At 36.1% G+C, this 12,395-nt stretch overlaps 1 protein-coding gene across 1 annotated transcript in view; it reads right to left on the reverse strand.

The window, feature by feature from the left end:
* The window catches only part of PAPPA2 (pappalysin 2), a 275,450-nt gene that overhangs the window by 114,743 nt on the left and 148,312 nt on the right, over nucleotides 1–12,395 (reverse strand). The gene's annotated exons all lie outside the window — the stretch shown is intronic.

The raw sequence follows: 12,395 nt of genomic DNA on the forward strand, positions 1-12,395 counted from the left end.
TTATGGAATGCATACGGAGAAGCTTCTCTTGGGAACAAGAATGTGTAAGTGAGGGAATGAAGGAGCGCACTCCAGAGCCAGGCAAGCCTCCCCACACCCCGTTGAGAAAGATCGCCGTCCCAATTACTCATGTCACTTAGAGTCAGATAAGATGTTGCGTCAAGGGTGTGAAAAAGCTTCCATGTCAATCAATGAAAAGTTACAGAAGTAGCAATCAGACGGGAACGTGGAAAATGGGTGCTTTTCCTTCTGGGGAGAAACTGTTGAGCCACTGGGAAATGAAGTTCCTCTTTCAGTGCACCAGTCTAGTCTCTGGTGGAAATGAAAATCGTGTTACACGTAGTCACCTTTGTTTTTCCAGGATTCCCAGGGAAGGCAGGGATCCACACAGACTGATTTTCTAAACAGGTTTTCTTTTGAAAGGCAAGACCTGTTTAGAAATGTCAGGGGTGTGTACAGAAATAATTCTAATACCTATTATAAATGCTCCTGGCCTCTTCACTAGGGAATCCTGTACTTAACCAAATTTTTACTTGGTAAATTGGAGGCCTCATTTTGAACATCAATTATTTTCCTGAATGCTAAGATAACAACCCTATAAGGCAGTGCTCTCCAAACTTTAGTACCTACAGCTCGCCTGAAGGTCTTGTTTTAAAATGCCAATTCTGATTTAGTAGAGCTGAGGTTCTGCAGTCCTACCTATCTCTCAAGTGATGTGGATGCTTCTGGATGCCAACCACATTGTGAGTAGCAAAGCTCTAAAGGTATCAGCAGATATACTTCTTTTTGCTCTCAGCATTTGGTAGCCTACAACTGGAATTCTGTTATTCATATTTATTATCTCTTTCTTTTTTAAGTTCACCATCAAGCTTAAATGAAAATAGAGTGGAAGAGAGCCAAAGCATAAGAGACTCTTAAAAACTGAGAACAAACTGAGGGTTGACGGGGGGTGGGAGGGAGGGGAGGGTGGCTGAGGGATATTGAGGAGGGCATCTTTTGGGATGAGCACTGGGTGTTGTATGGAAACCAATTTGACAATAAACTTCATATATTGAAAAAATAAAAATAAAAAAATACAGACTGGAAGGAATCATCTAGTCCAAACACCTCAGTTTAAAAGTTTATTTATTTATTTTGAGACAGAGACATGGCGGGGGGGAGGGATGGAGGGAGGGAGAGAGAGGGAGAGAGAGAGAGAGAGAGAGAGAAAGAGAGAGAGAGAGAGAGCGAGCATGAGTGGGGAAGAGGCAGAGTGAGAGAATCCCAAGCAGGCCTCGCACTGTCAGCATGGAGCCTGATGTGGGTCTTGAATTCACGAACTGTGAGATCATGACCTGAGCCGAAATCAAGAGTTGGATGCTCAGCTGACTGAGCCACCCAGGTGCCCCCAAATACCTCATTTTAAAGCTAATAAAATTGATGTCCAAGAAGGCTGTATGATTTATATAAGGTTATTTGACTGACTAGTGGTAAAAATAGGGCTTATAATACTGCTCCTCTGAATACAGGTCTTCTCCCAGTTTCTATCTCCCTACTAATTTGTTGCTCCTTTTCTGTAGTGGATTGAAAAGTCAGAAAATTAATATTATTAAAATTCTAGGTAAGGTAAATAAGCTTTAACAAAGAGATCTAACCACTTTCCTATGAACAAAACGTCAAAGAATCCAAAGTAATGATTAGACTTGATGCCTTCTATATATGAGTTTTTCTTTTTTGCTAAATAATGAAATCTGGGCAGTTTTCGGGATGGTTGAAGTCATTTCTAAATAGAGGATTAGTATTCAACTAATTAAATTTAAAAAAGTGTTGCCAAATTTAGCAAAACAAACAAAACTTAACAAGATGTTCACTTAAATTTGAATATCAGAAACAATAAAGAATTTCCATTGTATAAATATGCCTTGAACATAGCGTAGGACTTACTTACATTAAAAAATTCTTCATTGTTGATTTGAAATACTTTTTTTCAAAAAGCCCAAGTTGGCAAGATACAAGAATGCACAACTTCAAAAAAATGAAGAGATAAAAGAAAGAACAGAGAAATAAAAAAAAAAGAAAAGAAGAAGAAATGATTTTGTAGGTGTTTGTATATAAAGAGGAAGAGAGAAAGAATAAATGGGAAGAGTGGTAGATACTTTTTGGACCAGCTGATAGAGAGCACACATTTCTAATACAGACTGGTCCTTAATTTCTGAATGAATGGAGGCTCATTCTTTAAGTGCTTCCTAATAAAATGTAGGACCAAGAGAGGAAGGAAAAAAAAAACCTTTACTAATGACAGAGCTGGCATCATAAAAGTTGTTACCCTCTAAAACTCAATGCTAGAAACAAACAAATAAAATCCATGATTAAGAATCCATGATTTTAAAAAGATGTTATGAGTTATTACAAAATACTTAGGGTAGACCAATGATGAAAGCCCTATATGTCAACATTTATTGGCTAAAATCAAAGCAGTACCTAGAGGGAAACATTAGGGAACAGTGAAAACAAATTATCCAAGTGTTTGACACAGGAAGCTAAACAGAACATCAGTATGAATCCAGAATAACAGGGAGAGAGGAAATAATAAACATAAAGACAGAAATCCATGACTTGGAGAACCGTGACTAGAAAGAGGAGGAAAATGAACAAAAGTAGAAATTGTTCTTTGAAGAAACCCAGACATGAGTAATCAAGAGAGTGAAGAGGAGAAATCAGAAGGCTTAAAAACATACAATATAAAAGGAGGGGTAACTATAGCTAAGACAGAGATGAGACAAAATAAAAATACATTATGAACAACTATCAGCACGAAATTTGAACACGTGGAAGAAATTAGTAAATGTATGGAAATCTCCCATAGTCCAAAATTGGAAAGGAGAAATTGAACATATTAATAAAAATCAAAGGAAGTTAAATGACAAACATAAATATTTCCTCAAGAAAAAACCCCAAACCCAATTGGTTTTACAGGTGGGTTAATTTTGAAGGAATAGATAATCCTTATTTTATACAGATGGTTTCAGAAACTACAAGAAGGAAAACTTCTCAATCAATTTTATGAGGCTTGTGTAATGTGAATATTCAAAAGAGGAACAAACTAATTCCTTATATAAATACAAGTGCAAAAATCCAAAGCAAAAGATTAACCAATAAAATCCAAGAGCATATTTAAAATATAATATGTAATAATCAAGCAGGTTCACTCCACAAAGGCAAAGATAACTTGATATCTAAAAAAAAAAAAACTTATCGATATGATTCAACATAATGATAGATCAAACAAGAAAACTCATATGATCCTATCAATTGACATGTATCAAGTGTTTGATTAAGGTCGGCTCACATATACCAGTATGTTTTTCAAGAGGCAGAAGAAAGAATCTAAGGCTTATTCTAAAATTTATATAGAAAATAAGTGCTCATGAATAATGAATAGCTAACTCAATTTTTTTAAATGTGCAAAAGCAGAAGAAGGTGGGGACATGCCCTACGAGTTATGCTTATGTAGCAAAGTCTATTCCAGAAACTAGTATATAATTAACGTGGCACTTGAGATCATCAGGGCAAGGATGGAATGTTTTAATGGTTGCGATTATAAATTGGCTTCTCATATATAGGAGGAAAAAAGGAGAGCCCTACTTATTCTAAATACAAAAACAAATTTCAATAGGTTAAACGCTAAGCTTCAAAAGGCAAAACTGTAAGAAAGTAAAAAATATTTTTGCAATCTTAGGAAAAAACTAATAGATTTATCTACATGACAATTAATAGAAGAGGAACATGAAATGGCTGACAGTTATTTTTGTAAAGGGATGCTCCACCTCACTAATAATGCCCAATATCACGATATCACTTGTTCACATCAGATTTACCCATTTTAGGTAATTACATAATATTATGTTTATGCAAGGATATGTGGAAATGAATGCACTATTTTCATTTGTCTTGGAAGTATCAACTTTAATTTCAAGTCCACATGCTGACATAGATGTCTCTCTCTTTCAGTGTATTTCTGAGCCATATGGTTCCACTGATTTGTCTATTTGTTGATATTTTAACCATTATAACTTCATGGTATATTTTGATGTTTGACAGAGTCAGGCCTCCTTCCCCGTTAAACTTCTGTAAAATTTCCATAAACACATTAATATCAACTTTGTCATTCCTTAAAAGTACTTCATGAGAATTTTTATTGGGATTCTGCAAAGTCTGGGGTTTAGGGAGAGTCGACCTTCATAGGATATTGAGTCTTTCTGTACAAGACCAGTTTGTGACTCTTCATTTATTCAAGCTTTCATGTGTCTTCTTCATACAGATCTTTCCATTTCCTCTTTTTTTTTTTTTTTTTACATTTACTCCTAGATATTTTACTACCTTCACTGCTATTGTAAGGGAACTATTTTCTTTAATCGTGTTTTCTCTTTGACTGCTATTTAAAAATTAGCATATTTGCTTTCATCTTAATTTTGTATTAAACTATGATACTAAATAAATAATTTGGGGGTTGTTTCCTCTTTTCAGGTATCAACTTAATTTCTGGGGAAATAATTTGAATTTTATTTCCCCCTTCCACATTTTATCGTTTCATTTCTTTTATAGCTCAGAAAGTATAAAATTCAAAGTCTAGCATTGGCTGCTATTTCCAGAGAAAGTAAAATAACAATGGTGATACAGGAGTTTTTGCTACTTTGCGCCTCTTTCTCTGTTAGTTCCTTTACATTTTTACTTTGACTTTAATTTGATGTTTTCCTAATTTAGGTGGAAACTTTGATTATTAATTTTATACTGCTTATTTTTCAAACAGAGACATATAAAGCTATAAATCTCCCTGGAAGTACTATTTTTTTTTTCAACGTTTATTTATTTTTGGGACAGAGAGAGACAGAGCATGAACGGGGGAGGGGCAGAGAGAGAGGGAGACACAGAATCGGAAACAGGCTCCAGGCTCCGAGCCATCAGCCCAGAGCCTGACGCGGGGCTCGAACTCCCGGACCGCGAGATCGTGACCTGGCTGAAGTTGGACGCTTAACCGACTGCGCCACCCAGGCGCCCCTGGAAGTACTATTTTAATCATATCTCATACATTTTGAAATGTTGCTTCATTATCATTCAGCTCAAAATATTTTCTAATTTTCCCCAGAAAACCTTCTTTGACCTATGGATTATTTAGAAATATACTGCTTGACTACCAAAAAATTGCACATCCCCTAGACATATTGTTATTCATTTCAAATCTAGTCCTGTAAAGGTCAGAGGATGTACTCTGTATGACTACCATCATTACAGATTCGCTAAGACTTATTTTATGGTCTAGTATATAGCCTATTTTGGTGAATGTACCACGTGCATTCTGCAGTTGCTGAGTGTAGTGTTTCTACCAATGTCAAGTAGATCAAGATACCTGATAATGATCTTCAAATCTTACACACTTGTCCTGATTTTTTTGTCTGTTTGTTATATCAATGACTTACAGACAGATATGATAAAAATCTCCAATTATTATTATGAAGTTGGCTATTTGTCTATTAGTTCTGTCAACTTTTAATTCATTTCTTTTGAGGCTCTGTTCTTAGGTGATTCAATTTTATAACAAGATTGTTCAGCATTTTTGATAAATTGACCCACTTATCATTATGAAATATCCCTATTTTCCTCCGGTAACACTCTATTTTGTCAGATATTAACATAGCACAGAAATTTTCTTACAGTTAGAGTTCACATGATATACAATTTTTCACTTTTACTTTCATTCTGCATGTCTTTGTATTTAAAGTGTGTTTTCGGGGTGCCTGGGTGGCTCAGTCAAACGTCGGACTTTGGCTCAGGTCATGATCTCACAGTTCGTGAGTTCGAGCCCCGTGTCGGGATCTGTGCTCACAGCGCGGAGCCTGGAGCCCGCTTCCAGTTCTGTGTCTCCGTCTCTCTCGCCCCTCCCCTACCCCTGTTCACATGGCCTCTCTCTCTCTCTCTCAAAAACAAAAGAACATTAAAAATTTTTTAAATAAAAATAATAAAGTGTGTTTTCATAAACGGTATGTAATTCTTTCCATGTTGTGTAGACTGACAATCTCTACCTTTTACATGGCATTATTAGGCAATTTGAATTTAATGTAATTAATAACATCCTTAGTTTTAAGTCTGCCAGAGGGTATTTGTTTTTTATTAGCTGTTTCTTCGTTCCTCTTTTCCTGCTTTCTTTTGAGTGAATCAAGTTATTTTATCATTGTATTAATCTTCATGTATATGTGTATTTTTAATTATTGTTCTGGAGATTATAATATGTATATCTAACTTACTACAATCTACATTCAAATAATATTACTATCCATAATGTAAGGACCTTACAGCCATATTACTCCACTTACCACTTGTCCCTTGCAATAATACATATTATTTCTTTGCAGGAGAGGACGGTCAAGCTGTCACTAAGGTTGCTCGACTTCCCTTTTCACACACTCACGCTTCCTTCCCTTCTTTTCCACAGATGTTGGTACCCAGGCCGCTCCTTAACAAACACCTGGCACACTAAGTTCCATCTCAACTTTGGTATACGTGCTGATGAAGCAAGCACCTAAATTCCATCTCAGAATCTACTCCTACAGCATCCAACCTGCCAAAACCAAAGAAGATGATCAAACTTCCCCCCATCTTCGAAAAATTTCTTTTGATGTGGTTTTCACTCAAACTATAGCCCATCTTTTATAAAATTTTGGAGGAAGAGGTAGTCTGCCTCTGTTTCTAGCCTCTGTCTCCTCCCCTTTCAATCTAGCATAGCCCACAGTCCCACTTACCCACCTCCATGTTGTGTCATAAGTAGCCTCCCCCCAGTCACCGGATACATTCCTGTGGACCCCTAGGGGATGCCTGAAACTGCAGATAGTACCAAACCCTATATTTATACTATGTCTTTTCCTATACATCATACCAATGATGACATTTAATTTATAGATTAGGCACAGTAAGGGATTAACAATAACTAATAATAAAATAGGACAATTGTAACAATGTACTATAATAAAAATTATATGAATAACTCTCTCTCAAAATATCATTGTACTTCTTGTGATGGTGTGAGATAATAAAATGTCTACGTGATGACATGTGAGGTGAATGACCCAGGCATTGTGACATAGCGTGAGGCTACTATTGACTTTGTGATGATGTGTCAGAGGAGGGTCATCTGCTTTTCAACCGCAGTTGACCGCAGTCACGGAAACTGCAAGAGTGAAAACACGGATGAGGGGGTGCCACTATGTTACTATTACGCTCCCAATTGCCAAGGCCGAAAGCTAACATGGCATCGTTCATTCAAGCAATCACCAAACATTCTGAAGATTACAACAGGGAAGCTCTGTGCTCAATGCCTGACATAAAACCATGACTATACATGGTCACTGCCCACAAGTTCCTCGAGTTCATCAGATGAAGATGGAGAAAGGAGAACAGCAAAGTATACAAATGCTGTGACGGAAGAGTCTGCTGAGGAGGTGCATAGGAAGAAGTTACCAATTACACTAAGAGGGGCTTGGGCAAGAGGTTCGGGAAAGGTCAGACTATAAAAGATATAATCCATGAGTTAAATCTTAGAAGATGAATATGTGCTTCTTAGAGACACAAAACAGAGAAAGCACTTACAGAGAAAGAAAAACACGAGCTCCCTACCTGAAAGGTTATGGAGATGTGAAAACCTTAGAGTATTCCAGTACTGAAAGCAATCTGTTATGACTAAAATGATTAAGGCCTAGAATGTGTGTGTGTGTATGTGTGTGTGTGTGTAGAGGAGTGTGGAAGATGGGATAAATGGGGGAATTCAATGAGACAAGGTTTATCTCTATCTCTCTATGTCCAGTCACCAGGTCCTTCTGAGTTTGTAGTTACTGTATCTGTACCATATGACTTAATGACATTTTGTCTTCTGGAGTATTTGTGCAACATGGCCATGCAGTGTATGTACCTCAAGGATGAAGATGGTGACTCATTCAGCTTTGAACTTCTCTATAGTATAGTATTCTATTCATTTTCGCCAATGTTTATGGAGTAGAATTAAAATTGGCCCTGTTATGAGGTGGAAATAAGGCAAGTGTCTATCAACATCTTTCGTATGAACTGGACACGTGATCCAGAGTGAAGGTGGGCACGCTATAACCCATGGGCCAAATCTGACCCACTGCCTGGTTTTGTATGGTCTGTGAGCTAAGAATGTCTTTTGCATTTTCCAATGGTTGAAAAAAAAATCAAAGAAAACCAATGTGAATAAGGTGAAAATTATATGAAATGAAATTTCAGTGTTCATACATATAATTTTATTAGAACACAGCTATGCTTGTTCATTTACATACTGCCTGTGGCTGCTTTCATTCTATAACAGCAGTGTTAACAGAGTTGTAAGTAGTTGTAACAGAGACTGTATGGCCCATGAACCCTAGAATATTTATTATTTTGCTCTTTATACCAGCTCCTGGTAGAGAGGAAGGACCGTGGCATTTTGGGATAAACTGGATTTGAATCTGAATCTTATCTGTATCTCTATTAACTATGTTATCCCAAAGGTTTAGCAACTCTGAGTTTTCAGGTAATCATTTTTAGAATGAGTAAAATCACATCTCTGATAGAGAGCTTATATGAAAATTAATAATAAGATACCTGGAACGGAAAAAAATATCAATAAATGTGTTTCTCAACCACCACCGTCCCCACACCACTGTGTGGTATCACAGACTCTTTGAAATCCAATCAATTAAATATGTAATACATTTTCTGTTGAAGATTCATACTCAGTGTTGGGCTAGTTGAACCCAAACAAAGAAAAGAAGGAAATAATGGTTTATAGGCTTTAGGTTTTACACAGCAAAGGCTTCACATAGCACATGTTTCCAGCAGTGGTCTATAATTTATAATTGATGTTTTAAATATTATATTCAAAATACTATAAGCATACTATATTTAAAATACCTAACTACTTTCTGTTAGGATTGCTAACCAGTCCAGCCTGAGTGAGACCATTCCAAATTGGGAACATTTTAGAACAGCTATGAAAATAAATATGAACATATGATTTTGCATATGTTGATGGGCTCTCTGTGTAACCAAACAGCACCTCCTTCTCAGATTGCTTCATTTGTTGTCTGTATTGCTGAGATTCAAAGTACTTTCTGGAAGGAATCATTCCCTCTGTTTCTTTCTCTATCCCCCAATGGCACCTCGAGTTATAATATGCACTTAATAAATCCTATGAATTAGGTCCATGGATACATGGTCTTTGAAGAATTTAGAAGAAATTCAACAAAAGAAGACAAGAGGGCTTTCCTTCCAATTCCACATGTTTTAATTTGTTTTCTTGCTCGTGTCATGTTCTCATGTTTATCCCCGGTGTTCGATTCTGGGTCTGGCATATAACAGGTGCGTAACGCGTGCTGACTGAATACGGCAACATGATATAGAGGAATAAACATGCGATCATAGTCAAGAGGCATGAGTCTGATCTTCAGTTTTACCATTTGATTCTTGAGTAATGTAAAAAAAGCACTTTGAGACGAATTCTTATTTTTCTAATCTATAAAATAGGAAAACAACTACTTTGCCAAACTCAGAGCTACTGCAGGGATCAAATTAAAAAGCACATGAGAATGCACTTTGTAAACTATAGTGGCTTTTAAAATGTGCTTATTACTGTAAATAATAAAAATTTACATGCTATGCCTTATAAAAGAAATTCCTAACATTTTGGTGTATTGGTTTGAGATTAGATGAAACCAAAGAAAACTAAGAGAGACAAGTTCTCAGTAAATGAGGACTAAATTGAGAAATTTGTTGGGAGAGTAGCATTTTAGTAAATGAAGGATTTTGGAAAGATATTTTCAAGGCTAACTTGTACAATAAATTTGTCTCTGATCCACTACATGCAAATCATATGTGTGTGTCAAATCAAGATTAAAGTAAACTAAAAAAATAAATAAATAAAGAGTCAGAAGTCCTATAGCCCTCAGAAAACTTGTGGAAAAAATCCCCAATGAGCTTATTTTTAGAAATCACTTCCTAATTTATTTGGTATTAAGTGGATTTGTAAAAACTAAATTTTATTAATAGGTTTGCTATATTAACTCCCAAATATATTTGTGATCCCTACACCATTTGTAGTAAAAACAGGGTGCACACCGAAAATATAAAATATACATGGTAGTTAACTGACATACATTAAAAGAATTCCAGTTGGAGACTTCTGCTTCTAGCTATGAGGAAATAGCTTATAATAGAACAAACACTTCTGTCAAGAATAATTATAAAATATGAATAAAGTAAAAAGAAAAATTTTTTATTTTTTTAATGTGTATTTAATTTTGAAAGAGAGAGAGAAAACAAGCAGGGGAGAGACAGAGAGAGAGGGAGACACAGAATCTGAAGCAGGCTCCAGGCTCTGAGCTGTCAGCACACAGCCTGATGCGGGGCTCAAGCCCACAAGCCATGTGATCACGACCTGAGCTGAAGTCAGACACCCAACTGACTGAGCCATCCAGATGCCCCAAAAAAGAAAAAAGTTTGAAAACATGTGAGAGCAACCACAGCAATCAGGACTGAAGAGACTTGAAAAGCAAGAAACCACATTGAAAGGAACCTCACATTCTGTGCCACTTTTGCCATTGAGGTATTTTTCAAACTCTAAGCTCTGCAGAATAAGAGCATAAGAAACTAAGCGGGAATTGGTGGGTGAGAGGCCAAAAAGCCAAACAGTTTTTACCAGACACATACTGCTGAGGAGACAGAAATTGTACTTCAGAGACTATCAAGGTGGAGGGCCTAATCCAAGCTTTTATATGAGACCCCTAAAAAGGGGAAAAGAGGAAAAGGGGAAAAACATATCAGCTCACTAATACAGAAATCTGAAGCATCTTTTCTTTTTAATTTGTTTAATGTTTATTTATTTTTGAGACAGAGACAAAGTGCAAGCAGAAGAAGGGCAGAGAGAGAGGGAGACACAGAATCCAAAGCAGGCTCCAGGCTCTGAGCCGTCAGCACAGAGCCCGACGCGGGGCTCGAACTCACGGACTGCGAGATCATGACCTGAGCCAAAGTCAGACACATAGCTGACTGAGTCACTCAGGCACCCCAGAAATTTGAGCCATCTTCATTACTGATTGGATTAAGATGTTCTTTCCCAAATCTTTCTACATGCTAAAAAAAAAAAAAAGTAAATGGTCTTGAAAGGAAGATATCATTAGCCACAATCTCTACAATAATATTTAGTTAAAACTTTATTCAATATGAAAGTAAATGAGGCTAAATGAATGAAAATAAAGAGAAGAAACAGTCAACATAAACAGACCTCAGGTCACCATGCTATTCGTATTATCAGGCACAGACTTTACAATTATAGGGATTAATATATTTTTAAAATAAACTATAGGATAAAGAATTTCAAACAAAATGATAATCTATACAAAAAGTTAAATAATAATTCTAGAATTAAAAATACAATAACTGAAATTAATAATGTAATAAACAGTTTAACAGCCAATTATATGGAATAAAAGTTGTGATTAGTAAAACAGAAGGTATACCAGTATGAAATAACCAGGTTATTTCATAACCTAATCCAAACTTTTATTAGGATTAGGTTGACAAACCGTTAGCCAGATATATACAAAGGAGAAACAGGCCTTGGAACATCATAGTAAAAGTGCCGAAGACAAAACACAAAGAGAATATACTAAAAGCATCACAGAGTAAAAGACATTGCCTTCAAAGTTGTACATAGCAGATTGATAGCTAACTCTCCAAAGAAAGTACGAAAGTGAAAAGACACTGGGATAACATCTTTAGGTGATGAACAAAAACAACTGGCCACTTAGAATTCTATATACCAAGCAAAGATACCCTTGGAAAATGAATGTCAAATAAAGATACTTTCAGCCGCACAAAAACTGAAAGAATACATTGCCAGCACACTCACATAAAAAGAAACGATGGAATTTCTTTTTCACGCTAAATAAAAATGAGGAAAGCATAGAAATATGGAAAGGCCTGAAGAGCATTGGGCAGAGTAAATATTTAGCTATTTTTAAATCATATTAACTTTAAAAAGCCAGGAAGCAGTAAATGGAGGTAGAGTATTCTCAGGGGCTCACTGCTTATGAAATTATGAGAGCTCTAATTCATAGCAGAAAATTGTAAAGAAATCACATAAGTTACGAAGACAATGACAGACAACCCTACAAAACTGAGCAAAAGATTTGAATACGACCACCAAGAGAAAAAAAAAAAAGAAAAGTATACAGAAATGGCCAATATATATTTAAAAGACCAAACTCATTAGGCAACATATAAATCCAACTGACATGATGGAGGGGCTACTACCTTTCTATGCCAAACAGAATGGCTAAAATTAAGGCTTGAAATATCAAGTACTGATGAAA

This window comes from Puma concolor, chromosome E4 (assembly GCF_028749965.1).
Source record: "Puma concolor isolate L17-30 chromosome E4, mPumCon1.1.hap2, whole genome shotgun sequence".
Lineage (NCBI taxonomy): Eukaryota > Metazoa > Chordata > Mammalia > Carnivora > Felidae > Puma > Puma concolor.